This window comes from Sus scrofa, chromosome 12, assembly GCF_054392235.1.
Source record: "Sus scrofa isolate SSC_HxYL_T2T_F1_AM1 chromosome 12, Sscrofa_HxYL_maternal_Yorkshire_Landrace_v2.0, whole genome shotgun sequence".
Taxonomy (NCBI): domain Eukaryota; kingdom Metazoa; phylum Chordata; class Mammalia; order Artiodactyla; family Suidae; genus Sus; species Sus scrofa.
Window position 1 is genome coordinate 63,082,046 of NC_139394.1, and position 27,786 is coordinate 63,109,831.

Genomic DNA, 27,786 nt, shown 5'->3' on the forward strand with positions numbered 1-27,786 from the left:
CAAAGGGGGAATGGGGCGGGGAAAGGAGGGCTACATTAGGAGCCTGGGACTAGCAGACAAAAACCACTACATATAAAAGGGATGAACAATAAGATCACACTGTGTAGCCCAGGGAACGAGATGCAGTATCTTGTAATGACCTGTAATGGAAAACAACACGAAAAAGCATATATACGTGTATATGTATGTGTGTGTGTGCATAAAACGGAGTCACTGTTCTACACTAGAAACTAGCACGACATTGCAAATTAGCTATACTTCAATTAAGAACACTTAAAAACAAACAAATAAATAAAAAACTCTAGCCTATGGGGCTGGGCTGGGAAGGTGAATGAACGGGGTTGGGAGCCCCGGAAAGGTCAGCTGTTCCCTTTAGCTGTCTTGACGAGCCCCACTTTTTACAGGAGACAGGGTACAGGAAAACACTCCTCCACTCAAGGAAGTCAGTTCAAGGGCAGTGACGATGGTGAGGGACAGCCTTGGGTGTGGAAGCTCCCGGGACGCTGCCCTTTCCACGTAGGGGGACAGCTCCTAGGAGCCCCCTTCACTACCACGTGGAAAAGGGGGGCCGGTTTTGTCTCATCTTCCCATTTTCCAAGAGAAGCTGGAACTGCAGATCTTTCTGTGAGCTACCTTTTTAAAAAATGTCAGTTGGAGCCTTTTAAGAATCCCAACATCAGAGTTCCCACTGTGGTGCAATAGGATTGGCTGAATCTTGGGAGTGCTGGGATGCAGGTTCGATCCCTGGCCAGGCACAGTGGCTTAAGGATCCAGCATTGTAATAGCTGCAGCTTAGGTTGCAACTGCGGCTCAGAGCGGATCCCTGGCCTGGGAACTCCATATGCTGCAGGGCGGCCAAAAAAGAAAAAAGAAAAGAAAAAGAAGAAGCGTGATGTGACACAGAGAGGCCACCACCGTGGTCACATCAGAACACAAGCACCAGCGTAAGAGCTTCATTGTTAAGGTTTCGTTAGAAAGGAGATGCTTGTGTGCAAAGCAGTGTATTTAGAACATTATTTGTGATGATTTCAGTAAGACAACATTTTCTAGCATAAATGTTAGCCTCTTGGGCTTGGCAGTCCCTGGCATTTATGCCCATGGGGGAAAAGGATCGGCTTTGAAGTAGCTTGACTGACGGGCTCCATGTGATGCTGTAGAGACGGGACGTGATGTCCTTGACGCCTTCACGCTGCAGCATCTTCTCTGGGCTGGGCCTTCATTTCAACAGGAGCTGGCTCGGAATCTTCTTTCTGGTCCCAGCTGGGTGTCTGCTAATCACGTCCAAAGACATTAGCTGATAATGGCTTAACGCCTTACATTTCCAAGAGATATTTAAATTTTAAATGAGGACGCAAAGAAATTTCACCCTCTTTCTTCACCGTCCTCGGCGGCCGAGATTAAATGACAAACATGAGAGAGAAGGAAGGCCCTCAATCGATCACGAGTGACGCCACAGTCAGATTTCAAGCAGATCAATTAATTAATTTAATAATAATGTCGCTTTGTTCCACTTCTGGAAGTTATCAGGAATCCTGTTGGTACTTTTTATGACATCCTGGCATTCTTAAGGAAATCGAGCCAGTTAATGGGGTAAAGTGTAAAATCCCAAAAGAAAGACTAGTATTTCTTTTTTCTTTCTCTTTCTTTCTTTCTTTTTCTTTTTTAAACCAGGACCACTGAATCCATTTACTGGAAAGATTCTATTTTAATGTTGGCCACTCACACAGATGAAGTTGATTATGAAGAGAGAAATTGTTTGCTTCATTAGGCTTTAATTATAGAGATGAATTATTATGGATGAAAAGAGGGAGCCACAAAATTATGGAGATTGAATTCCAGTTCAATAAACAACTTCAAATGTCTTTACTGGAGACATAAGCTAGTCATGTTCTTTTTTTTTTCCCAATTTAATTTGATATCTGTTGACAAATGATGTTCGAATGTCCCTGGAAAAATCTTAATATCCCGTGTGTTGCTGGCTATCGTTTAAATTATACTTTTTCCCCTAATTATATTTTCTGGCGGAGGCATGGAGATAGATAGGGCTTACTTCTGCTTCAATTTATTTCCTGTAATAATGACAAAATGTTACAGTCCTGTTTTTCCACTATCCATGAAGTCAAATTGCTTTTCTAATAGCTCGAAGGCCTTCAAGGGCTCCCCAATGTGTGCAAAGAAAAGCTGTAAGCCCTGAGCGGGATGTTTCTGAAGGACTTGGCGAATCAGAGCCAAGCTAAATGTCGCACATGCAGTATTTTGCTGTAAAGGTACAGAAGGTCTTCGGTGGCAAACGTTCTGTTCACCGTCGTATCAACAGGCTGTTATATTTTGCTTCTCAGATTTTCGGTGCATCCCAGCCCTGCATTTGCCCTTTTACATGTGACTTGTCTGAATCCTGACTTTCGAGCCACCGTTCAACGTATGCCTCCTTGGTCTTCGTTCCCGGGCATCGTTTTCTGTGTTGCTCCTGCTGTCTGATTTTGTAAAACATATTATCTATAACATGCTTCTTCACACCTCTTACATTGCTGGTGGCTTTTATTTAGGTCCTTCAAGCAGATTTTTAAACCCCAGACATAACTGTATCTCACCCGTCTTCATACTCTAAAATAATGGTTCCGTCAACATATCGTGAAACATAGCAGCACTTATGTGACAGCTGAAAATCTGAAAATGGTCTACTCGGGAATACTGAAGTGTGTTTTTAAAGTGTGATACTATTATGGTGGTTATGGGGTTATGCTTTTTTTAAAAGAGTATTTTATTTTTTACAGGAACTTAATAAGTAACTATGCACAAAATAGCGCCACGCCTAGGATTTGCTTCAGATTAACCCGGGAGAGAGAACCGTTCCTTAGGGTGCAGCGTCCAAACTGACCAACCGTCACCATGACTGACCGGCAGCCCGATCGGCCGGGGTTTACCAACATCGAGAGCTGCTGCGTGTGTGCGCTTGGAACTCACAGACTAGTCCATCCACTTTTACACATGTTTAAAGTTTTCCATCATGAAAAGGTCTTACATTTTAGAAAATAAGAAAAGGAAAGATCTTAGGGCAGCATAAGAGCCCTGGAAGGAGCACTGCTCTCAGCATGCTCAGCCCCTGCATCTCAGAAAGGTCGCCTGGCCTGGCTGGCGCTTCCGGCCTGTTCCCCCAGGACAGTCCAGGGGACGCCCCAGCCTCCGCCTCTCCCAGTCCTGAAGCCTGGTGAACATGAGCACTCAGAAATCAAAGGCCGATTCTTTTGGGAAGTAGAAGAATACAGACCCTCTGGAGTGATCACTTCAACACCAGTGAGGTGTGACCGCTCTTGGGACTGACATCAAACACACACAGATGCACGGGGCAGGCGCGGGAGGAGCTTCAGCCCGAGGAAGAGCATCTCAGCTGCGGGGGGACAGACAGTCCTTGGGGAAAGGGCCTCCGTCCCGGGTCTGTTTTGAGAGCAGCCATCTGGAGAGAAAAGCGGTCTCTCTCCCATGACCAGTAAGCTTCAAGGACCTGGAGGGACTTGGAGTTTCTGCCTCCGTCCAGCCCAGATTAGGTAGCACAGAGCCACTGTGGACACAGTGTCCCTTTGAATCAAATATTCAGTCAGAACGGGAAGAGACCTAGAGAAATGAGCCAGGCAGGTGGAGGCCCCGCCAACAGGAACAGCGTGCGTTTGACGGTTGGAGAGGGTCCCGGGATCAGAAAACGAAAAGTTTCCCTTCCCACATCAGGCCACGCCTCTCTGCTGAGCCCTCTGTGGATGCAGAGACTTAAACAAACATGTCAGCTTCACAGCTGGCAACAGCCTTTCAGATCCTGGGAGGCAGAGAACACGGTACCTTGAGCCTTGCCATGGTTAACCAGCCCTTTCCAGAGAGGCCGGCTCACACAAAGTGCAGAAAATAAACAAAAAACAACCAACCAACCAACAAAGCATGTCACCTCCTCTGCACGGCGGGGACGGAGGTCTTGGGGTTTCATTAAGCACGGATGTGAGACACCCGGAGAGCAACGGCATCACCAGACGCGACATCACGGCATCGCCCGCCTTGACTGCTCTGGTCTGTTCCCTTCATACATCTCATACAGCTTATGTGTTAGTTTTCCTAAAAGTGCTACTGAAGCTGGCCGTGCTGGCTCTCCTATATTAAGGCTCTTGGAAAACAAAGCAAAATAAGATCCACGATTCTACCTTTGGCTACGTCACCAGCCAACAGCAGGGACAACAGGTCATTGGTAGAATTCCTGCCTCATGGCAGAAGCCCTCGGACGACAACGACGGGCACCGAAATGCAAAGCTGTGTCCCCACAGAACCGGGGAGGAGGGGCCTGGGCGGGGCTGGGACTTCGGAGCAGATGGCAGGGTCACCCCAGGCACCTCGGCTCCCCGGAGTTTCTCAGTCTTGTCTGCATCAGAGCTTCGGAGGGAGCCGAGGCCCTGTTCCTTTGAGATCGGCGCCGGATTTGTCTTGGGTGGGGCGTCAGGATTTCTCCTGTTTTACCGGCTGCCCACCACGAGGTGAGAGGGTGAGCTGCCCGCAGGAAGCGGGTCCCTGCCCCTGCTCCTGGGTCTGTGAAAGGAGTGGACTGGCCGGGAACCTGTGCGAGGTGAGGAGGCAGGTCTGGGGGTGAGCACCATAGGGTGCCATCAGCACCCGTGGACGGGTGGTTGGGGGGAGAAGTCGGGGGTGGGTGGGGGCATTCAGAAGAGCGGCCAGTGCTCACGACGCGCCCATGCTTCTCCCCAAGCTTGACCCCCACCTGAACACGAGTGAGGCCACGGCCAAAGGCAGAGCACAGCCTCTCAGCTTCCTCCATGTCCTCTGCAAGGAGGGCCTCTGGGACCTGAGCCTGTCCTTCCAGAGCCTGCTTTACTCTCTAGGCTCCCGACTCTCCAGGCCTCACCATTTGCTTGTTTCCTGACAGCCACCCTTGTCCGCGACGGCTCAGTATTCTAGTGCTGAGACCTGGCGTCTCCATTTCCATGAAAAGAGCTGAAGACCTTTGTAAGAATGAAGTCATAAAACGAGCCTGAAGCTGCCCCTCCCACCTAACGCAGGCACCGTCTGGGTTGACGCCTTTCTGAGGTGCGGGTCTCTTGCCCGACTGGTGAACAAATCTCTTTGGAACCCGCATCGTAATACTCGCTCGCCCAGACTCCTGCGTGGTCCTTCAATAGCGACTTTGGAGGGCCCCGCGGGGGGCGTCTGGCCTTCCGGGGGAGTCCACCCGAGCGGGAGCCTCAAGGATGCGGACTGAGAGGTCTGGATATGCTGTGACCTATCACTTTCCGTCTCAGATCGTGACGCTGCTGGCGTTTGGGGACCAAGCAGCGTGCTATGGACCAGGCTGCAGTGTTCTTCTGTGCTGCCCTCTGGAGGACTATTATCAGGCCCCCTTGTCCTCCCGAGTGCCCCCCGCATGCCTCGTGAGAGCACTGGGGCATATACAGGCGTTCGAGTGAGGGCACGGACAGCTCACAGAGTTGTAGAATATTAGCTCTAAAGGGACTCTGGAGAAAGATCTTCTAGGTCGACCCCTCATTCTGCAGATAGGAAGTGGCTGTATTCGCCCAAAGGCCCCCCCCAGCTACCAAACGGTGCACACCGTCTCTTTGCTGGTTGCAGGGGCCTCTCGTCATTTTCCACTGTCATCAAGGAGGGTGTGACAAGGCTGGGGAGTGGCGGAGCAGGGGTCATGGCAGGTGAGAGAATTGCTTTCTCCAAGTGTGTTTTTCTTTTTTTTTTTCTTTTTAGGGCCGCACCTGGAGCAAGTGGAAGTTGCCAGTCTAGCGGTCAAATTGGAGCGGCAGCTGCCGGCCTACATCACATACACAGCAACGCCAGATCCTTAACCCACCGAGCAAGGCCGGGGACAGAACCTGCATCCTCACGGACACGGTGTTGGGTTCTGAACCTGTGGAGCCACCCCAGGAACTCCAAATGTGAGCACCGGCTGGCCTGGCTTGAGGTTTCCCAGACCAGGGCTTCTCGAGCTTTAGCCTGCCTCAAATGAGCCGGAGGGCTTGCGAAACGTGGCACCCTCTCCCCGGAGGCTCTGATTCAGAGGCTGAAGGAGACTAAGGATCTGCATTTCCGACAACGGTGCTGGCCCTTGAGAACCAGGGCCTTAGGCTGGCACGCGGCCCTCCTTCCCTGACTCCCAGCCACTCCTGATGGTGATCACCAAGAACTGGATTAATGGGACTGTCTACACAGCAGGGTGCAGCCAGGCACGGTGGCTTGAGGGCACCTCTGACCAGGTTCCCTCCCTCCCGCCTCGTTCTGTTTTTTCACTGCTACCCACCCCCACCCCACCCCTGCCCCCGCATCAGCACCGAGGCATCTCTTATGCGTCCGGTTATAAACCTGCCACCACGTCTGTGCAGTCACCGCACCTCATGCACACTGGGTGGCGGCATCTCAATGGGGCCATTTCGGCTCTGCAGGTGGTGGGGAGGTTAGCGACCTAGTGTTTACAATCCAAGCTCTTTTTCTTAGGGGACCCGTGACTGAAACCTCCCACCCTGGCCAAGCACGACAGCCTGTGCTCCAGCTGACTCACAACAGGAGCCCTGATGGGGGGATGTGGCGCTGCCCTGAAGACTTAACCAGGAGCAGGAGGGAGGAGACGGCCAATCTCCCAGGACCCTCAGCGCTGGGATCCATTTTGGCTGAGGGGTGTGGGGGCCACCAGGAAGGACCCTGAGCCAGGCCAGGTACAGCCGAGAAGACAGCCGGCCAGAGACAACCCGGAAACTAAGCCCAGTCCCATGAAACCTGAGGCTGCAAGCCACGGGGCAGCGCAGACTTCCTGGGTTCCCTCACCTGCTGCTCTCGGCCCAGGCGCCCCTTTCCCAGTAAAGCCTTTGCTTTGTCAGCATGTGTGTCTCCTCGGACAATTCAATTCCGAGTGTTAGACAAGAGCCCATGCTCAGGCCTTGGAAGGGTCGCCCTTCCTGAAACAGTTTGATAAGTTATTTCTTCTGTTAAGCTCATAACTCCTCCAGTTGCAGCTCAATATTTAAAGCTATCCAAGGCGAAATGTCACCTAGAAGTACGGCTTACCTACAGGTGTTAGGACACTGGCTGAGAAGCGGATGCTAAGGCACTTTTCCCTTGATGGCAGCTCCTGGACCTCTTTCTCTTGTAGGGCAAGGACCCAGGTGGAAATACCACCCCAACAGATGCGCCTGCTGATTTTACACAGCATCAGAAAATCCAGGACGAAAATCAGAGGCACCTTGCCTTCCACATTATATATGGTAACGCGTGTGGGACTGTGTTTCCATTAACACTGATTCATGTGTTTCAATCTGAGCAAGTGTTTTATGATGTGTGTCCTCAGGAAATATGACGGACACATTCCAGAAGTCGTAAAAGGAACTCTTCCCCTGCGCCCCTCCCACCCCCCGCTCCCACTGATACAGAAATCATTGCAAAAACACATTCAGAGTAGACGAAAAAGGACCAAATCCAACGTCCTGGGGAGAAAACATGCTGCGTTCAAATCCACCGATAAGACAAATGTCCGTCACTAAGCTGTAAATACCTAAGGTCATAACAGACGCATAGTGCGGTGTCTCTACTGCGCCTTGACTTCTACACTTCCCTTATTGATGAATCTGCTTTTTTACTGTTTCTTTTCCTCAACAAAGCTGCACGTCGCCGAGGCTTTGCACGCGAATGAATACCCAAGAGCAGAAGGAGGATGTACTCAGCTATGGGGTCTGAAATACGGGGCTTCCCACAAGAGCAAGAGGAGTAACCCTGAGAACGGAGCGGCCTCCCAAGCCAGCACTTACAGCATGTGTCACAGCGTACTGTTCTGTCACCTTCCAGGCTAAGTTTTTCCAGCTGTGAGCCAACCAGGCCGCTGACACCCCTTCCACGCACAGCGCTGCGTTATCTAGGGATCCATCGCTTAAGCAGCCGTTTCCCCCTGCGTGCGTGTGTGTGTGTGTGTGTGTGCGCACACACTCACTCAGAGAATAAGGGTCCTCTTGTGCTGTGGGCATGATGTCAGGGGCAGTTTCTCATTCTCGTCTACAAAGCCTTCCTTCTTCTGATGCGGCAATTAGTCGACTATTAATAAAAAGACGTTAGGTTATGCTTATTTATTTTTAAGGGATGACATCACCCCTGCCTTAATGTCTAGCAATGGAGCAATTCACAGGTCTTTCCATTTATGACGTCATGGAAGCCCACTGAACTTGGCAATTACAGTGCTGTTTTCACAACAGTGCTGAAAAAGGTGCTGAAAGGGGGGTTGGTTGCAAGGGGCTGAATAAACATCTATGGGGCTGTGTGTCCTCTTGTTTGGCTAAGCGAATTTGTACCCAGTGAAAAGTACCCGCAGAGCCCAGTTCAGAGTGCAAATATCCCCACTTTATTCCAGAGCAAAGCGACAACTCTCAGTTTCAGAGGTCAGAATAGCCTTGGTAATATCCACTATTAGCTGGCCGGCCATCCGAGACGGTCGACCATGAGGGCTTGCCAGCCCAGAGCCACACACCCCCAGCCTCTAAGCTGAGCCGTTACACAGGAGCACATCCACCAGCACACTCTCACAGCTTCGTAGACTTTGAGCTCAAATTTAGACGTGGGGGAACTGAATCCTACATTACTGAGGAAGTCTGATTAATGCTGGACAGTTAGCACGTGGAAAGGGAGGATTTATTTCCACTCTGTGATAATACCTGCATCTTACACACACCGCCTCTCTAGACTAATACAGACTCTCTTCCCAAGGTGGAACTTACGGCATCTAATTTGAATTTATCTGGCTCTCTGTAAACCAGAATTCAAAAGCATCCATGCACCCCAATGTTCATCAGCACTATTCACAACAGCCGCTGACAGACGAAGGGGTGAAGAAGAGGAGATACACATGTGCAATAGAATACTACCCAGCCATAAAAAAGAAGGCAACTATGCCATCTGCAGCAACACGGGTGGACGTGGATCCTATTAAGTGAAATAAGTCAGATAGAGAAAGACAAGCGTCATATGCTATCACTTAAATGTGGAATCTAAAAAAATAATACCTGGGAACTTATTTATGACATAGAGAGAGACTCACAAACTTGGAGAACAAACTTATGCTTCCCAAAGGGGAACGATGGGGAGGGCTAAATTGGGAGTTTGAGATTCACGTGCCGACCCTACGACATACGAAACAGGCAAGTGCTAAGGTCACACTGCGCAGCACAGGGAGCCCTACTCGGTATTCTGCCACAACCCCTGTGGGGAAAGAAGCTGGAAACACATGGATATGTGTGTGTGTTTAGAACTGAAGCACTTGGCTCTGCCCCTGGAACCAACCCAACGTTGCACGGAAATGTACTCCAATAGAAAATAAAAATTAAAAAGCCGTTCCTCCTTGTGGAAGCTCTCAAGTCACGAGGCTGCTTCTCACACTGAATCATCCTGTACCTGCTACTCAAGCTCCAGGGGTGGGACTTTTCAAGGTTTTGGTGTCAGCCAACTATCGAAATGGAATCATGTCACCTCCCCAAAGGCTCCACATTTTAAGGGCACAGATTAGTCTTTGCCAAAGGGATCAATCTTTTTTTTCCCCTCTACTCTCATTACGGTGGAGTGCAAAGCAGTGGCTTTATCAATAAAGGGTCTGATTATGTCGGTCATTAAGAAGATAGTCAGATCTTTGCTCGGTGATGGAACAGCCAAAGGTCTAACTAATTGAATATAAAGCCATGGCCTTTGACCAGAGCCAGTCAAGGGAAACCTTCTGCTTATAACAAGGCCTTGCCCGGGACAGATAACGCAAGACCCAGTCACGGACCGTCGACTTTACAGATGGGGTGTGTGTCTCTAGAATCAAGACTCAGCTTTAAAACCTAGATGGAACTCTTTTTCTTTTTTTAGGGCCACACTCGAAACATTTGGAAGTTCCCAGGCTAGGGGTCCCAGTGGAGCGGCAGCTGCCGGCCTACACCACAGCCACAGCCACAGCCACAGCCAGCTCTGCGCCGCCTCTGCAACCTACACTGCAGCTCACAGCAACGCCGGATTCTTAATCCACTGAGCGAGGCCAGGGATGGAACCTGCCTCCTCACAGACCCATGTCACGTGCCCAACACGCGGGGCCACAACAGGGACTCCTAGATGGAACTCTTTACGAAAGCCTGCAAGTGCTGGAGGGGAAAAAGTCTTCCTTGACCCTCTCAGGGTCTCTGGCTGGGTCTGAAAATTATATGGGCGAAGACCGATGAACGGGAGCAAAGCATAAACACACTGAATCTTAGCGTGGACATGGGGGTGTTCACAAGAGAAGGACGACCCAAGGACGCTTCCAGAGCCGGACGTGTTTACACCTTTTAGATAAAGAAACCATACATCAGAGAAGAATGGCCAGGGCAGAGGGGTCGGGGAACCGGTGGTAAACGGGGAGGATGTGAGTGGGAAGATGAGGCTGAGGGGAACAGCCCCAGCCCCAGATGCCTCGCTTCTGATGAGAAGAACGTCCCTTTTTCTCCCAGGACAGGCAGCACACCTTCCACAGGTTTCCTCACCTGTTTCCGGGAAGAAGGGCGTGGGCGGCCAGAGGGACCTTCCTGCTTTTCTCGGACTCCTCCAGCGTAAGATGTCAGCGTGTGAACGGGCAGTGTGTCCTCACGCCCATCAAGTAATGATGGACCAAGAGCCACGCCAGAATCACCATCCATCGCAGAAACCTGACCGTTTAAAAGGGTTCACCCCTTTGGCCACTTCTGCTTGTTTTAGGAGACAGAGATAACGACACACAGCAGAGAAATACCCCCCCCCCACACACCCCACAGTGTTTTTATTCTCGCTTTACAGGGATTTTCCATCCACGGAAGAGCAAGGAGCACCCCACACAAAGCAGACGCTTCTGTATCTGGGAATGAGAACGTCCTCAAAAGTCAAGTGCGTCGTATGCCTCAGTCCCAAACCTCGGCGGAAAGTGTGTCTGCAACACCATGTAATTACTGGAGCAAAGCAGTGGCGACAGGGACTCCAACTCTTCACATTCCCGGCACCACCATTTGCCTCGGCCCCTAAGGGTTTCTATGCCTCGTACATGGCCAGGGACCCACTGCGCTGTGGACTGAATGTCCACGCCCCCCACCCCAATGCATATGTTGAAAGCTACCCCCCAGGGACGGTATTAGGAGAGGGGCCTGGGGAGGTGAGTGGGTTACGAGGATGGAGCCCCCATGAATGGGGTGAGTGCTCTTACAAAAGAGCCCCCACGGAGGCCTCTGGTCCTTCCTCCATGTGAGAGGACGGTGTCTGTGACCTGGAAAGGGGCTCTCCTCTGACCACGCCAGCGCCCCCATCTTGGACCCCCCAGCCCCAGAACCGTGACAGATAAATTTCTGATGGCTATAGGCTGCCCAGATGCCTGGGGTTCCTGCAGCCCTGCTGGACTAAGACGGCATGCACAGTACCGTTTGCGGATGCAGACGCCCAGCCTCAGCATTGCTGAGAGCTTATTTAAAAACCAAAACAGAAGCTCCGACCAAGACTGATGGAATCAGTGTCTGCATTTTCACAAGTTTGGCAGGTGATTCCTAGGCAAGTGCAGGTTTGAGAAGGACTGCTTTGGAGGAGCGGCTTTCACACCTGGACAGTCACTGGATGAATGCCGCTTTGGAAAAGACTGATGCCGGATTCTCATCCCCAATCAGTCAGTGTACTTGTTACGAGGGTGCAGCCTGAGCTTTGGCATCCTAACGTGGAGCAGAGTCTTCAGCCTCTGCTCTATGACAATGTTTCCCAAGTTTCTTTGATTTGAAAAAAAAAAAAAAAAAGCATCTGCAGGTATTGGTTAAAAATTAAATTTTCAAGCTTCATCCTGGATTCGCTATTTCAATATTTCTGATGACTGAGTCTTGGAGGCTGTGTGTTTACCGGTGGCCCAGGCGGTTCTGAGCCTCAGAAGCCTTTGGCCAACACTTTAGAGGAGCTGAGAACTGAGAGAACAGGAAGGAAGTCCTAGCTCTCAAAACCACGTGCTTCTGGGCTCTTCTCAGCCAAACCATCACTTTGTTGGTCCTCATTTTTTTCTTCTGTCTTTTGTCCTTTTAGGGCCACACCCACAGCATATGGAAGTTCCCAGGCTAGGGGTCCAATTGGAGCTGTAGCTGCCGGCCTACGCCACAGCTCACGGCAACACCAGATCCTTAACCCACTGATCGAGGTTAGGGATAGAACCTGCAACCTCATGGTTCCTAGTCGGATTCGTCTCCCCTGCGCCACGGCGGGAGCTCCCTGTTGGTCCTCATTAGACAGCCACAGTCACGAAAGCATTGTTTACTATTACTATGAATGTTCTGTATTTGACTATTATTCTGTATGAATGCATATGTATTATTGTGCATTATGTATTACTGTATATGTATTATTGCGTATTATGAAATGTATTGTATTTGACTATTCGCTTCTATATTTTGGAACAGGATCTTTTTTCCATATTTAGTATTTATTGAAATAGTGTTGATTTACAATGTTGTGTTAGTTTCAGGTGTCATGATACAGTTATACATATATATAAGCATACATATTATCATTATTATTATTTTTGCTATTTTAGAGCTGCACACGGAGGTTCCCAGGCTAGGGGTTGAATGGGAACTGTAGCCACCAGCCTATGCCAGAGCCACAGCAACGCAGGATCTGAGCCTCGTTTGCAACCTACACCACAGCTCATGGCAACGCCAGATCCTTAACCAACTGAACAAGGCCAGGGATCGAACCTGCATCCTCATGGATCCTAGTTGGGTTTGTTAACCGCTGAGCCATGAAGGGAACTGCCATATTCTCTCTCTCTCTCTCTCTTTTTTTTTTTTTTTTTTTTTGGGCTGTTCCCATAGCGTATGGAAGTTCCCAGGCCAGGGATCGAACCCACACCACAGCACGGACCTGAGCTGCTATAGTGACAATGCCAGATCCTTAAGCCACTGCACCGCAAGAGAAACCCAACACATTCTATTTTAGATTCTTTTTCGGATTCTTTTTCATCATAGGTTATTACCAGATACTGACTGTAGTTCCCTGTCTTACACAGAGCTGGGTCCTTAAATCCATGATTTACCTATTCATTCAAAGAATATTGTTCCAAGGCTCTATTCACTAGAAATGTTCTAAACACTGAGGATACAACTGCAGAACAAAACAAAGTCCCTCCTCCCATGACATTTTTATTCAAATGAAGGAACAGGCAATGAATAAACAGTGAAGAGCAAATCTTTAGTGATAAGGGTTGTGAAGAAGTAAGACGAATGAGTGGAACAGACAGTGGCTGGGGTGAAAAGCATATGCTCTAAAGAGATGGGTTCATGGGGAGGCCTTCTGTGAGGGGAGATTCAAGCTGAGACTTGACAGATGAGAACCTCCAAAAAATAGCCAAGAAAAGTATGCTCTGGGCAGAGGAAGATACAAAAGGCCTGAGCTGGACCAAGCCAAGTGTGTTCCAAAAACTGGTCAAGGTGTCTGTACCACGGCGCGTACAGGAATGGGTCAAGTGCATAAGCATGAGGTCCTGCTGTTCAGCACCGGGAACTGAATGCAGTCTCTTGGGACAGACCATGATGGGTGATAAGAAAAGGAATGCATATACGTGCATAACTGGGTCACTTGGCTGTACAGCAGAAATTGGCACAACACTGTAAATGAACTATAATTTTTTTAAAAAATGGGAAGAAAAAAAAAAGGATGGTTCGAGGAGAAATTGCAGAAAAAGGCATGGCACCAGATCACGCTGGTAAAGGGGTTGGTTTTATTCTAAGAACACTGGAAAGTCATCAGCAGGTGTTCACAGGGAGGGGACATTTGGAGACTCTTTGGAGAAAAAGGAGGGAGAGGATGGTGGCTTGGACCAGAGGAGCAGATACGGGAAAAGGTGCATCCGTCCCCCGGTGCACGTTCCGTTGACACATTTCCATGATTTCATTCCCATGGAAAAAGCCCCTGATTTTCTCCTGGGCTGTTTATATTTTGTTTTGTAGAAGCCTCTTTTTGTCTTTGCACATCCAGCAGCCCCATGAAATGACCACCCGCCCTTTTGGCAAGTGTGAGACCAGGGGAGGACAGCCCGCTCACTCCTGACAAGGCGTGCACTCCGGGGTGTCAATCTCTGGAGTATTCACCTTTCCCGCTATTTTCCCCCCTAGTTTTGGTTTCGAAGCCCTTCTGATGCTCTTTGTCAATTATGCAATGCTTTCCATGTGAGTGGAAGGAGAATTCATACCCTTTGGAGTGGTTAAGTGCCTTTAAATGATTTAAAATGCTGGGAAGATCTTTCACTCTTTGGCGAGGGGATTTGGAGAGCATGCTATTTCCAGCTGTGGGTGAGAGCCGTATTTGGAAGGAGAAATTCTTAGCATCCAGAATATCGTAGAATACATCCAGGTGTTCTTTAAAAAACTGCAAAAAAATATTGCACGAAGAAGAATCTTTCATTGTTCCTTCAAGATGCCACGCTTCTTCCTTAGTGTAAATGGATCCCAGCAAGTGCTTCTGAAAGGACTCTTGGAAAAGTTCCAGTCCGCTAGGATGGAAAGCGGGCTTTTGAGAACATTAAAAGCAGGAAACTGGAGCGAGAGAATGTAGGCATTTGCAAAGGTGCTAAAGATGAACAGGACTTAACTTTGTAAAGAAAGACGTCTGGAGTGGGTGGTAGAAAATTCCCTTCTGAAGACGGAGAGTTAGAAAGAAAGGGGGTTGAGAGGAGGAGTCAAGAAGTCATAAGCCATTCCACGGATGGGGCTGGGTGAAGAAAGGGAAGGAAAAAAGCAAGGCCATGCCCTTGCGACTCAAGCAAAACCACTGCACCAGCACCTGCGCCCGCTGTCAGCGCGCAAGCGCTTACACTCGGCGTCACTCTCACCGGCGTGTGAGAGCACAGGCCTGGATGCCGAGGCCGGCCTCTGGGTGAACAATCGAACAATCGGACAACACATGCCTTTGTGCTGCTTTCAGAGAAGGGATATGGGGGTGATGGAATCATGGACCATTTCAGACTAAAGACTGAATTAAGGCTGCTGGGCTCTGATCCAATTAATAGCAGAGCAATTCAACGTAACTGACCCCAGAATAGGTGGCTGGGTGACACATGGCTGGAGCTTTGACAGCTTAGCAGTGAGATCAGGGAAGGAAATTAATATGTGATTTGAGTAAATTCAGGCACCTGGTAGTTTAATAGATGGAGACACTTTGATCTTTTGCTATGGGATTGACTCCGGCCCAGGGGGAAGTTACTGGAAAATTGATGGCAGTAAACTGGCCTCCGTGACAGGCCACTCCAGGGCTCAAGGCTCCTTCCTGGATCGCCCAGGGGAAGTGACACCACAACAGCCCTGGCACACGCTCACGTATTCAGCTCTCCCAGACCCACCTGGTGCTGCCTCCTGGGCGGGTGGCTGTAAAGCATGAGAAACGGTGAAAAGTTTTGGAAACCCGAAGGAAGATGTAAAAATGCCGGAAAGACCTGGGCTGGACAGGGTTCAAGCAGTACCCTTTTCATCAAACCAAGAAATTGACCACAAGCTGGTTTCGCCTGGATTCTGGGCTTACATTTGATCCAGCATTTTCATGCTGCTCTAAAGACGAGGGCCGCGGGCTTGGCTGAACCCTAGAATACTCTTTATCTTTCCATTCTCGTGGGCATGGCATGTGCCAGGCCCTCTCCTCAGCTGGACTGTAGGCTTGTAGGTGAGGTGCGTGCCCTGATCTGATCTACGTGAAATGGGAGGGTTTAGATTTTTCATTAGCGTTTTCACATGGAGAAGAATTCCGTGAGCATAAAATTTCAAGCTCTGTGGGAATAAATGAAGTAAAAAGGAAAAGAATATTTTAACTTTAAACGGGCATTACCCAATTGCCTTCCAAAAATTCTGCACCAATTTGCACTCATGCAAAGGGTAAATGGGTCTCTTTCATATCTTTGCCAAGAAGTGGAATAACCGTTTAGCGTATCTGGATCTAAACTTGGGGGGACGGGATGTGGGTTTGGAGGGGGTTTTTTTAACCTCTCTCTCTCTTTTTTTTTTTTTTTCTTTTTTTTCTTTTATAGCTGCACCTGCGGCATATGGAAGTCCCCGGGCCAGGGGTTGAATCGGAGCTGTGGCTGCAGGCCTACCCCACAGCCATGGCCAGGCCACACTTGCAGCAACACTGGATCCCTAACCCACTGAGTGAGGCCAGGGATCAAACCTGCCTCCTCACAGAGACAACATCGGGTCCTTAACCCACTGAGCCACAACGGACCTCCCCGAGGTTGTTTTGTTTCGTTCTGCAAAGTGGGATCACACGCTCCTCCAGGCCCGTCCATCTCTCTCTCTCTCTCCTCTGCCCCTTTCTGAAAATGCCAGTTCTCAGCCAACGCTCACCGCCCTCTCCTGGGCCTGGAACCCTCCTCACTTCTCTGAAACAGCCTCCTGCGCAAGCCTTGGCTCAAAGGAAGCTCCTCCTGGCAGCGTCTCCCTCTCCGCCGTTCTAACGAGCGAGCAGGCTCACTCTGACGTGACCGTCTAGGCTGCGTCTCTACCTAGTGGCCTCCAGGGACGTGTCCTGAGCTACAACGCTCCCCTTCGGGAATCTGGCCCCCCTCGCCCTGGCCACCGTCGTTCCCAGGCCGGCTGGCGCCGGGCAAAGGACAATGATGCCCCGGCTGAACCCGCGGACGAAGAGCGTGGCCGTCTTGTTCTTGGAGGCCGGGGGTGGAGGCGAGGCAGGGGACGGCGTGGCAGCTGCGACGCCCACTGCGTCAGTCCCACCTTCCTCGGGCCCGGAACCCGGGCCCGACAGCCTCGGGCACTCTGAGGACACGCGCCTCGCTTCGGGGTCTCTTTCCGTGAGGAAACTGGGGACCCACCATCACATCTTGAGCAGCTTGCTTCAGCGCCTCTTCCAAGGTGTGATGCACACCGCAGACGCCACGGTCCTAGTTTTTCGGTCGGAAAGGAAAAGCACGGGAAGTTCACGGCCATTCGACGTGACCGGGATTCCTCGCGTGGGGGGCGGCTTGCTCCCTTTTGCTGAGCTCGGGGTCGCTGCCCCTTCGGGCAGTTCTGAAGAGCATCAGACGACCGTGATCCGCATGTCACCTTTCATCCCTCGGGTCCCGGCTGTGTCCTGAGCCGAGTCCCTCAGAGGCCGCTGCGGAGGTGGGATCAGAAGGCAGGGAAGGAAGCGCCCACGGGAGAGCGGAGGAGGAGGAGGTGGGGAAGCACGTCAGCACAGGCTGGGTCAAGGGCAGACCAGCCCGCGAGCAGCTGGGGCTCAGACCTGCTGGAGACGCCTGCCAGACCAGGCAAGACGCCCTCCCAGGGGTCCCCCCGAGAGACTAGGACTCCGGAGCACTTGGATTCCACTTCCGGTCCGTGACTGGATGGACACGTGTGAGCCCCCTGGCCCCTGGCTCCCATCCTCTGAGGCCTGCTCGGAGCTCCCTGGGCCCGAGAAAGCCCTAGGCAGACAGTTCGACATGCAGGCAGCATGTGCCAGACAGGGTGTGCCAGAGAGACAAGTGCAGCACATCGATGGCATCTGCTCTGCCATCGTCAGAGAAAGGCTCAGGTAGGCCCGTACTGGCACCAAGTCCTGCCTCCTCCACAAAAAGGCAGGGCTTAAGGAGGACACTCACAGAAACACTAGTTAGAATGGTCGAATCCAGGGCCGAGCATAAAAAACAAAAATCACTGCTAGCCGATGTGGCAGTGAGTCAAGGCTTCAGACGTGCTTGTCTCGACAGGGCTCGTGGATCCCGGTGAGACCCACCAGGAGGAGAACAGGCCCTCAGGTTGTGGTTGGTCTAAGAAGAATGGGAAGTGGGGTAGCCCCAAATCCAAGCGAATTCAGGAGCCCGGCTCGGCCAAGAGCCATCTAAAGCAGAACCACCCGCGTCTGCAGACATCCCAACAGGAAAAATAAATGCTTACGATTGTAACCGCTGCTTGCTTTTCAGATTCATGGGTGATGCGGCAGCATCACAGCAGTAGCTGACGGATGGCGTACAAGGGGACAGATCGAGTATGGCAATGAGGACGATAGTTTAAACAAGATTATTACAGTCCTCATGGAGGTGGCGTGGACACTGCAGACCACATCACTGGGGGGACAGAATCAACGAGAGAGCTGGTGAATTGTAAATTATACTGTGGAAAGTCAAAGCTCAGTTCCACAGGCTAAACAGCAGCATGGAAACCCATAAAGAGAAAGTTCATTAGTTTACAGATAGATTGGGCCAAACATTTGATCTGACAGTCAACATAAAGAAAAAGAAAATTATGAAGTGAACATGAGAACGTAATGCACAGATCCAAGGAAGAAAGGGAGGATGTGGAAAGTGGTGATAGAAAAAAAATCCCAGAACTAAGACCTCATCAAATGTCGGAGCAGGAGTGAAAAAGGGCCATTGCCTAGACACACCTTGGTGAAAAGATTCTGGAGTGGGGGTGGCGGGGGAGAAAGAGCCCTACAAAAACCACAGAATGGATGAACACAAATGCCTTCACCAGGAATGCTGGATTTCAACATTAAGTTTTTAAAAAAAGGCTTTAGTACCTTAGGAACAGAGGACAAGGTTGTTAATTCTTTGAAAGTTACTCCCGGAACCTACCGCAACTCCCTACTTAACGGTGAGCCGCGCGTTATTCCTCCTGCAGTGTGTCGACTTTAATTTTCAATTGCAAACACATGTGGTCAAGGTACATCGGTGGACATCTATACAGACCCTCTGAAGGCTGTGTGAGCACGTTCTAACGTGTTTCATCAGCGCCTCTTTCATGGGGAGTGACTGTCTCTAATGCAGAATCTAGAAAGTGTGCTGCGGTGAACAACAGAGTTGAACTTTCCCACCTCCTCCTCCCGAACCTTGATGGGATAGCATCGATGCGTTTAAAGTTGCCCGCACTAAGGACGGAAATGGACATCTTGCAGGTTGGAATAAAAAAATTCTTTTAAAAGCACTGGGGAGTTCCCGTGGTGGCGCAGTGGTTAACGAATCCGACTAGGAACCATGAGGTTGCGGGTTCGGTCCCTGCCCTCGCTCGGTGGGTTGACGATCCGGCGTTGCCGTGAGCTGTGGTGTAGGTTGCAGACGCGGCTCGGATCATGCGTTGCTGTGGCTCTGGCGTAGGCTGGTGGCTACAGCTCCGATTAGACCCCTAGCCTGGGAACCTCCATATGCCGCAGAAGCGGCCCAAAGAAATAGCAAAAAGACAAAAAAATAAAAATTTAAAAAAAAATTAAAAAAAAAAAAATTAAAAGCACTGGTGCCACGGAAGATGGTCCTGTGTTTCTTCGTTTCACCAAGAGTGCCCACAAAATACTGACAAATAAAAACTGAGACCCAAGAAATGTGAGGCGTCACGTGGCAAAGACGGAAGGAAATAAAACGACCTTGTACATCGTTTTAGAAAATGAGAGAGGCTGCACGCCACCGGAGCTGCTCTGTGCGCCCAGCGGCCAACATCCCTGAAGCAGACCCAGACGCCCGTCCTCACCCACCCCATGGCTTTCTTCTCTCGGGAGCTGCTCATCTCGTGCCGGCTGCCTTGTAGAAACTACTTGTGCGTTTGGATTTTTTATTAATTACATTATCACTTAATTGCTGTCTTAATTACAAAACCTTTTCATTTCTGCTTATATGTTAGCTTTCCGCGTTCTCTCTCGTTCGAGGCTCAGGAAAGCTTCGATTTTACGTGGGCGCGGCGTTCAGTGTCACCGTCTGTTTTTCTACCTGCTTATCCTCCGCTCAGAGAAACAGCCATCCCCCTTTCCCTCTCACAGTTTTATAATCGTTAGGCTTTAAACTTAAAGGCGTACCAAATAATATCACAAAACAAGACGTGTTCACCGGCTGGGCCTGACCTGAGAATCCCCCGCACCGTGAGCCCTGGCAGGCAGATCACGTCTGGTAATGAAAGCGTGCTTTACCTCTTAAGGGGTGTGTTGGGCTCCTGCGGCTCACGCCCCCTGTGTTAAAACACGGTGACGTCCACAGAACTGCATCCCGTCACCCAAGTCCAGTGTTCCTGGAAGCAGAGTTACCGCCTTTAAAATGAGGTCTGAAATCCCTACCAGACTCACTGGCCCTGCCCCCCTTCAGCCGCAGGTCCCTGAAGGAGACACTCCCTCCCCCCGATCACCTGGGGCCTGGGCCTGCCTCCTTTCTTCCCAGGAACTGGGTCTCTTGCCACGGTCGGTTGCTGGGCTGACTTCTATTCCTCCGCCGGCTCCCAGCTTCCGTGTCTCCTCCTCCCGGAGAAGCAGGCCGTCTTGGGGTCACCAGCATCGACATTTACTGGGCCGCCTGCTGAGAGCCAGGCCTTCTTTGACACCCTCTTCTCCACTTCCCGCCGCGGGGCCAGACCCACTTCTGCGTGAGGCCCTAGTGCCCATCACACCGCACGCCGGCCGCCTCCTTCCTAAACCCCAACGACTGCGGTAGAGAGCGTGTCGGCATGTTTCCTAGGGTGTCCCCAGCCTCTGACATAGCAATCAAAGGGAATATGGACAAAACAGTAAACCAGTAAGAACCAGGAGGAAAGTGTGAGACAGTTTCATTTCCTGGAAAGTGACAGTGCAAGAGAAATTGTGCCCCTCCTCCAGAGGCAGAGAAAGAACCCCGGCTTTGCAGCCAGAGGAACTTGTTTCAGCTTGTGGCACTGTCAGGTCCAACCTCTGTGACCTTGGACACACAAACCTCCCCAGCCCTGCTCCTCTCTGCTGTTAATGTGCAGAAGGTCTGCACGCGCCGAAGCTCAGGGTCGAGTTTCTGGAGCTCCTGTCACACGTGCCATCCATGGAGATCACGTCGTACTGATGTCACCCAGCTCCGTCTTCGCAGCCTGCGGCGGATCACGGCTGTCTTGGTCAATGAACTGGAGAATCGAAGGACGGGAGGCCCAGAGGAGGAGACTGGGGAGGCTCCCCGGGGGGAAGAGGCCTGGGTGTCCCGGGTGGGTCTCTTTGTGGAGAAGGTGTCCACGCTGAGCAGGTTCACAGCTTGCAGAGCCCTCGTTCTGACCGGAGGTCACGGAGTCCCCGAGAGCCGCACCTCGTCTTCCTTCTAAGGCTGCCTCGAGCCTCGGCAAGCGCATCCGAAGTGGATGGGCTTTGTCAGCTGTCAGGCCGGGCCCAGACCCGGAGGGAAGGGCAGCTCCGAGGCGGCACCAAGAAAGCAGCTGAGGACCAGATGCACGTGTGCCTTCTGGGAGCAGCGCGCCCGAGCTCGCCGAGCTGATCCGATGCAGTGTGTGTGCCTGGCCCGTGGGTGTGTCTGACTCAAGGCCACTGTGTCCTGGTTTCCATCAACACTGAAATAAACACCACTTGGCAATCTGCACCTTTTATGAATGGTGTGACTCACTTAGGGAGGCTTTGCTGACTCACATCAATCTCCCTTCGAGAAGGGGCCTCAGGGAATTGTAGACAGCTGCCCGCCTGGGCCTACTCCGCATCAGCCTGTGGCAAGCCTGGCCGCCCTGCAGGCCTCTTCTCCTTCCAGAAGAGGAGAGAAAGCAAAACCTCAAGAATCAAGAGCAGCCCCCAAATGCACACGTTTTAAAGGCGATTTTATTGGCCTTCTCTGGATATTGTTCTGTGTTTCTTCATTTTTTTTTTTTATTTGCAGGCAAATAGCCATGGGTGGGTTCCTCTTAAAGTGTAATCATAAAATATTCCCCAAATGGGCCAAGACACTCATCAAACTGTAAGAGGAGAGAATTAAATGAGACATGGGGGGGGCATGGCAGCATTTCTTTGACTTTGCATCCCATAGAGGAAGAAAATATTCTGCCTTGATGACAACACATCATCTGTGTTCCAGAAGGGTGGCAGCATGAAGGTGACGGCTTGGTGCCCCCAGAGTCTGGAACAGAATCTGCAATCTGTCTACACACAATTGCACACGGATCTTTGTTTTTCTTCCCCCCCTGAGGAAATGTTTTCATTTTGCCAAACAGAAGTCCTTCCGCAATTCACCAGTGCTCAGGTCTAGTGATTGCCACGTCCACCGAGTTCCTGGAAAGCAGCTCAGGCCAAACCCAAGCATAACTAGGCTCCTTGTGTTCCATGGACGGCGGCTCACCGTGTCCCTCCCTCTCTCCCTCCCTAGAGCAACAGGTTAGACCGGGGCGGGGGGGGAGGCGTCAGGTAAGGCTGCTTCCTGTCCCGTCTCACCCCTGCAGCCCCCACTCCACAGAGGAAGGAAACCTGAAAGCAGCGAGGACAGCTTTCTAAGCCTCACGATCAGGACGGCGCTGTTTCAGGTGAGAAGATGAACTAGATATGATGGGAAGATGGAAGGTCAGGACAGCCTGGGCAAGCCCGCAGCTTAGCTTCCTCAGCGGGCAGGTGAAGCATGCTTGATTTGCCAAGTGATTCTGTCCTGTGTTTCCATTATGGCTCATCTCGAGCTACTGAATGCAGTTCCCTTGGCTCTACGGCAGGACCTCATGGTTTATCCATCCCGTATACACCATCGGGCATCTGCCTATCCCAACCTCCCACGCCATCCGCATCCCAAGCCCCTTCCCCTTGGCAACCACGAGTCTGTTCTAAATGTCATAAGTCTGCTTCTGTTTCAGAGATAATTTCATTTGTGTCTTTTTTTTTTTTTATGGTCTTTTTGTCTGTTTAGAGCCGCACCTGTGGCACAAGGAGGTTCCCAGGCTAGGGGTCTAATCGGAGCTGTAGCCGCCGGCCTATGCCAGAGCCGTAGCAACACCAGATCCAAGCTGCATCTGCAACCTACACCACGGCTCACAGCAATGACAGATCCTTAACCCACTGAGCGAGGCCAGGGATCAAACCTACAACCTCACGGTTCCTAGTCGGATTCCTTTCCGTTGCGCCACAGCGGGAACTCCTCATTTGTGCCATTTTTAGATCCACCTACGAGTGACCTCACATGGTATTTGTCTTTCTCTTTCTGCCTGACTTCACTTAGGTCCATCCGTGCTGCTGTGAGTGGTATTCTGTTCTTTTTTGTGGCCGAGTAGTATTCCACTGTGTATATGTCCACATGGTCTTCATCCATTCATCTGTCGATGGACATTTAGGTTGTTTCCCTGTCTTGGCTGTTGGGAATAGTGCTGCTTTGAACCCTGGGCTGCAGGTATCTTTTCAAATTATAGTCTTCTCCAGATAGTTGCCCAGGAGTGGGATCAGCAAGCAGTTTTGGGCCTCAGAGAAACATGAAGAGGAAAGCCTTGTTGCCCCCTTATAATTTCTCTTGTCTCTGGGTTGAGAGAGGCTGGAAGTGAAGGACTGCTGAGAGGCTCAAGGGAATGCTTCCTTGAGAGGAGTCTCCTTGGCTGTTATAAGTGGGTGAACGTGCAGGGATGCCATAAGTTCAAAGCGTGGGGGGGTGGGTGTTCCCCAAAGTGGCCATGCCATCCCCTCAGCCCCTTGCACGGTGGGTGGCAAAATCTGGGCAGAAGTCCAGTGGAATTCACAATTGGCCTGGAGGACCCAGGCTTGCAACCTGGAGCTGGCAAAGGCAATGGAGGTAGCACGGAACGATTCTTACCGCTCTGGGCAGTGGCCATCACTCACACACAGCAGTCAGCTGGATACAGAGAAGACGCTACCCTGCTTGCACTGCCGTGTCTGAAGCATCAGCAACCCCACTGGCTGCTTGGCCTCTGAGCTGGTAACCAACTACCCAGGTTAAGATGGGAGAGGAAGATGCTATGGAAAGGCCAGGGTCGACTCTTGAGGCGTGAACAATATTCAAACAGAAGGAAAACATGAGAAAGGGCCCACTTCACTCCAGGGGTGAGGAAGGATTAGGGGCAAGGGCAGGGCAGGGAGGAGCGCTGGAGCATGCTGGCCGTCTCCCACTCTTCTCAGCAGCGTCCCCCAAGAGAGAAATGAACCTCAGCCCACAGGCAGCCAGGCTGCAGACCAGGTGGGAGGGAAAGCCGCTTTTCTAGGAGTGGCATTTCCTGCCTGTCGTCGTCAATCTAAGTGGACTGAGAATTTAGGAACATGGAGCCTCACAGGGCTGGAAAAAAAAAAAAAAAAAAAGGCGCAGGTCTCCTAAACTTCGAAATGAAGCCGTTTGAAGCAGTGACTCAAAGCCCTGGACTTAGCAAGAGTTCAAACTCTGGCCCCAAAGCCCTTTTGAAATATCTTGCACTAAGAGTTCTCTACCAATAACTTGGAGCAGCCTGGTGGGAACGGTCAGGTTGCTCGGGATTATCACCGAAGCGCGTAGATTTACAATTCCGGGTCCCCGTTACTGACCCGAGAGAAGACCTGAGTCCGGCACGGAGGTGAAGCTAAAGGAGCAGCTGAAAGATCTGTATCTGCACGAGATCTCTGGGCAAAGTCACCTGTACCTGAACCTGATGGGAAGCGACAGACAGGAAACCTACAGAAACGTTGAGGAAATTATATCCACAGAAATCACTAGCTCAGCAACAAAACCCAGTAACTGGTCAACTTTGAAGCAACTCCCTCAAACCTGCAGCAGCAGGAGGAGATCTAATTAGCCCCCAAGAAGAAGAGTGACTTCTCCAAAGCCCACCTCGGGTGTGTCCACGGAGGACACTGGGTCAAGGGCAGAGGCCAAAGCTATGAGATGGGCCACCAAGCATCCCAGCCCACAGCCAAGAGCGGGGGCTGGCTATTCCTAGTCAGTGGCCTCTGGGTGTCCTTGCAGATCCAACCGGAGGCAGGGAGAGAACTGGAAACACAGTCATCCCTGGTCTGAGGATATATCTATTTTTTTCCTCCACTAAATTGTAGGGATTATCTCTGTGTGTATCATGAAATTGTGGGCACTTGGTTTTCCTTTGTGATTTCCTGTATATTTTAATTTCTCTGTGCTAAGTGTTTTCATAATAGGAATATGTTACTTTAAGTACTGAATTAAGAAGGATTTAAAATATTCTTTAAAAATTAATATCAAGATGGATGTTTTCTATTTGTTCCAAAAGGAATGAATTACCTTTTTGTTTGTTTGTTTGTTTGTTTGTCTTTTGTCCTTCTAGGACCGCACCCATGACATATGGAGGTCTAATGGGAGCTGCAGCTGCCGGCCTATGCCAGAGCCACTGCAGCGCAGGATCCGGCCGCATCTGCGACCTACACCACAGCTCACGGCAACGCCGGACGGGAACTCCTGAATGAATTTACTTCATCACCCAAACCTGTCTCTTCTTTAATTTTTTTTTTAATATGGGCACCAACAAGCCAAAAAGCTGGGAACTGCCCCAACGTCACGCTTGCCCCTGCATCTCCAAATCTAAGACCGTTGAGTCTGTTACCTTCTCTCAACTTGGACATCCTTCTCTCTGTCCCTCTTCACAGAAGAAACTGACTGGGGGTTGGCGATAACCCTTATGTGATGCTGTCCCCGCAGGAGATGCCTTCCGACTTGCCTGCTCAAGTTGCCACTTGACATCTGGCCTCTCCCTCCCAGCTGTGTCCCAGTGGTCCGTCAAGTCACAGAGCCGTGGAACTTAGGAACTAAAAGGGATATTCACATACTCGTTCCCTGTCCCTACATTTTACCAAAAGAAGAAACTCACCGTCGGGGCAAAGTGACAGCCCAACATCATAGAGCCATGCTCTGGCCAAGCAGCGACTGGACCCCGGGTCTCCCGGTCCCGAGCCTGTGTGTCCCTGCAGTTCCCAGCACCTCCAACCTCCCAACGCCCATTCCAAAGGGTCACTCTCAGTCCACGCCTGGCCTCCCCCTCTGCCCTTCTGCAGCCCTGGCAATAAAGGGGCTCGCAGAAGGAAAAGGCGGGCAGGGATTTGGGGTATAAACACCAGCTTTTAGCTGAACTTGTTACACGGCAGTGGCTGAGCCATAAAGCAATTTGGTCTTGGCTGCCCCCTTCCTTTAATTCAAATTTGCAAAGTTAAAGTAATAAAGTATAACAGAAGCTTTCTTTGATTTAAGGCTGCCCCGGGGGGAGAGCCTCCAGTTAGATCTGTGTTGTTTATTTAAATCAATGAATGGAACTTTAGCAGAACAGCTAATAAACAACCCTCCGCAAGGTCAGGCCAGGCTCCCTGGGACCCGAGGCGCTGGGTCTGAAATCCAGCCAAAGAGACCGAGGCTCACACTGGCCTCACAGAGTCTCCAGCGGTCTCAGGCCCCCCCAGGGGTTTGGAACGCCGTCTGTGAAGCCAGGCCAGGGGGTGGTGGCAGCGACGGGGAACGGCAAGGCACGCCTCCCCCCGGGGGAGCCTGCACCCACCCCTCCAGCACCGAGGCTCCAGGCCGCTTTGCCTCGACCACAGATCCAGCCTGAAGCACAGCAAGACTTCAGACGCAGTCCGGCTGACAACCACACTGGGGCTTTTGAGCCCTCGACACTCAAAGTATGATCACGTCCCTCCCGACATCCTAGGGGCAAGCCGTCCTTAGGATGGCGCCAGCCCATCGCAGTTTCCTGCGGCTCCTCCTACGCAGGCTCACCTTCCCTCTCCTCCCCCCCGCCCAGGTTCAAGATCAAGTTTAGAAGCTGCGTCCTACATGGCCGCTTCCCTTGACCCCTCGGAAAAGAGCGAACTTCCTCTCTCCTGCTTCCCCAGAGGATGTGGGTGAACCCGTGACTTATGCTGCAGTGTGTTTTCTGGTCACGTGCAGCTCTGGGCACCACTGCCCTTTCCCCGCAGGCTTTGCCCACCACACACGTTCAGCAGGAAGACATGAGAGGCGAGCGCGAACATGGTGGTGGCGGCGGAGCGCAGGTCTCCGCGCCGGGAAATGGGGCAGCCGGAGGCGGCTGATTCGGCGCCCTCAGCATCCGTCTCCACTCAAGAAACGAGCCATGTGCGCTGTCTGGGGGCAGGAGGGGTGCACCCCCCGGGCTCGGTTCCACTGCTCTTTCACACGGAGGCGGAGGCGGGAAGCCCTGGCTGCCATAACAATTGCTCACAACTTCCTCCCTCTTGGTCTTTGCACGAAAGCGGTTTTACTAATAGGCTGTTTACAGTCATTTCCCTCTCACAGCTGGCTCCAGAGTGAAGGGAAAACAAAAAATGATACCCAGGGGTTTATCAATTTTTTCTCCCTTATAAACTGCCAGTGCCTCCCAGCAGGAGGGGTTCACAATCCCCGGGTTATAACTCTCCCGCAGGAGTGGCCTGCCCAGACGGACGTGCTTCATGCAGGGAACTCAGATCCCTCGGCCCCGTGCTGGGCTTGGCAACAGCACTGCTGGGGCTGGGACGTGGCTGGGGGTGGCTACGGCTCTGCAAGCCTCAGAGCTGTGCAGGGGGGACCCGGGACGCCGCCCCCGAACGGCTTTATGGGGATTCCAACAAGCGGGGGCGGGGGGGGGGTGCTCATCCTGCACCTATTTCCTTAAGTTTCTCCTTTGTTTTTCCAAGGAAAGCCCCTTAGCATGGTCTTCAGCATCAGGCTCCTTAGTGTTTAGCACCTAAAATCCCAGGCAGAGCAAAGGAAGTAGAGGCACAAGCTGGAAAGGAAAACACAGGCGGAACACAAAGAGGGCAGGTCCCATCTGACCCTGATCAAAGGGGACAGGGAGCAGGGCCAGGCCTCCTCCGGGCTGCACGTGGGATGAACCGCCCAGATGAGCCAGTACCTCAGTTACTCAGTCAGGATGAGTGACACGAAAGGAAGAGTCTATGTGGGGCCGGGGCCGGGGGGGGGGAGGGCACTTCTCACCCCAAGGGCGCTCTGCTCACATAGGACCACACTTGTGATGTGCTTTTCATAATACATTTTTTTCATTGATTTAATATTTCATGCACCTACTCATCCATTCATTCACGATAAGCATCCACTACAATACAACAATCACAGAACTTTCA

At 51.3% G+C, this 27,786-nt stretch overlaps 1 protein-coding gene across 1 annotated transcript in view; it reads right to left on the minus strand.

The window, feature by feature from the left end:
* HS3ST3A1 (heparan sulfate-glucosamine 3-sulfotransferase 3A1) overlaps window positions 1-21,280 on the minus strand; it is a 192,583-nt gene extending 171,303 nt beyond the window's left edge. The window contains exon 1 of the mRNA XM_084986233.1: window positions 19,918-21,280. The gene's annotated coding sequence lies outside the window, so the exon portion shown is untranslated. The remainder of the gene's footprint in view (window positions 1-19,917) is intronic.
* Between the last annotated feature and the right edge of the window lie 6,506 nt (window positions 21,281-27,786).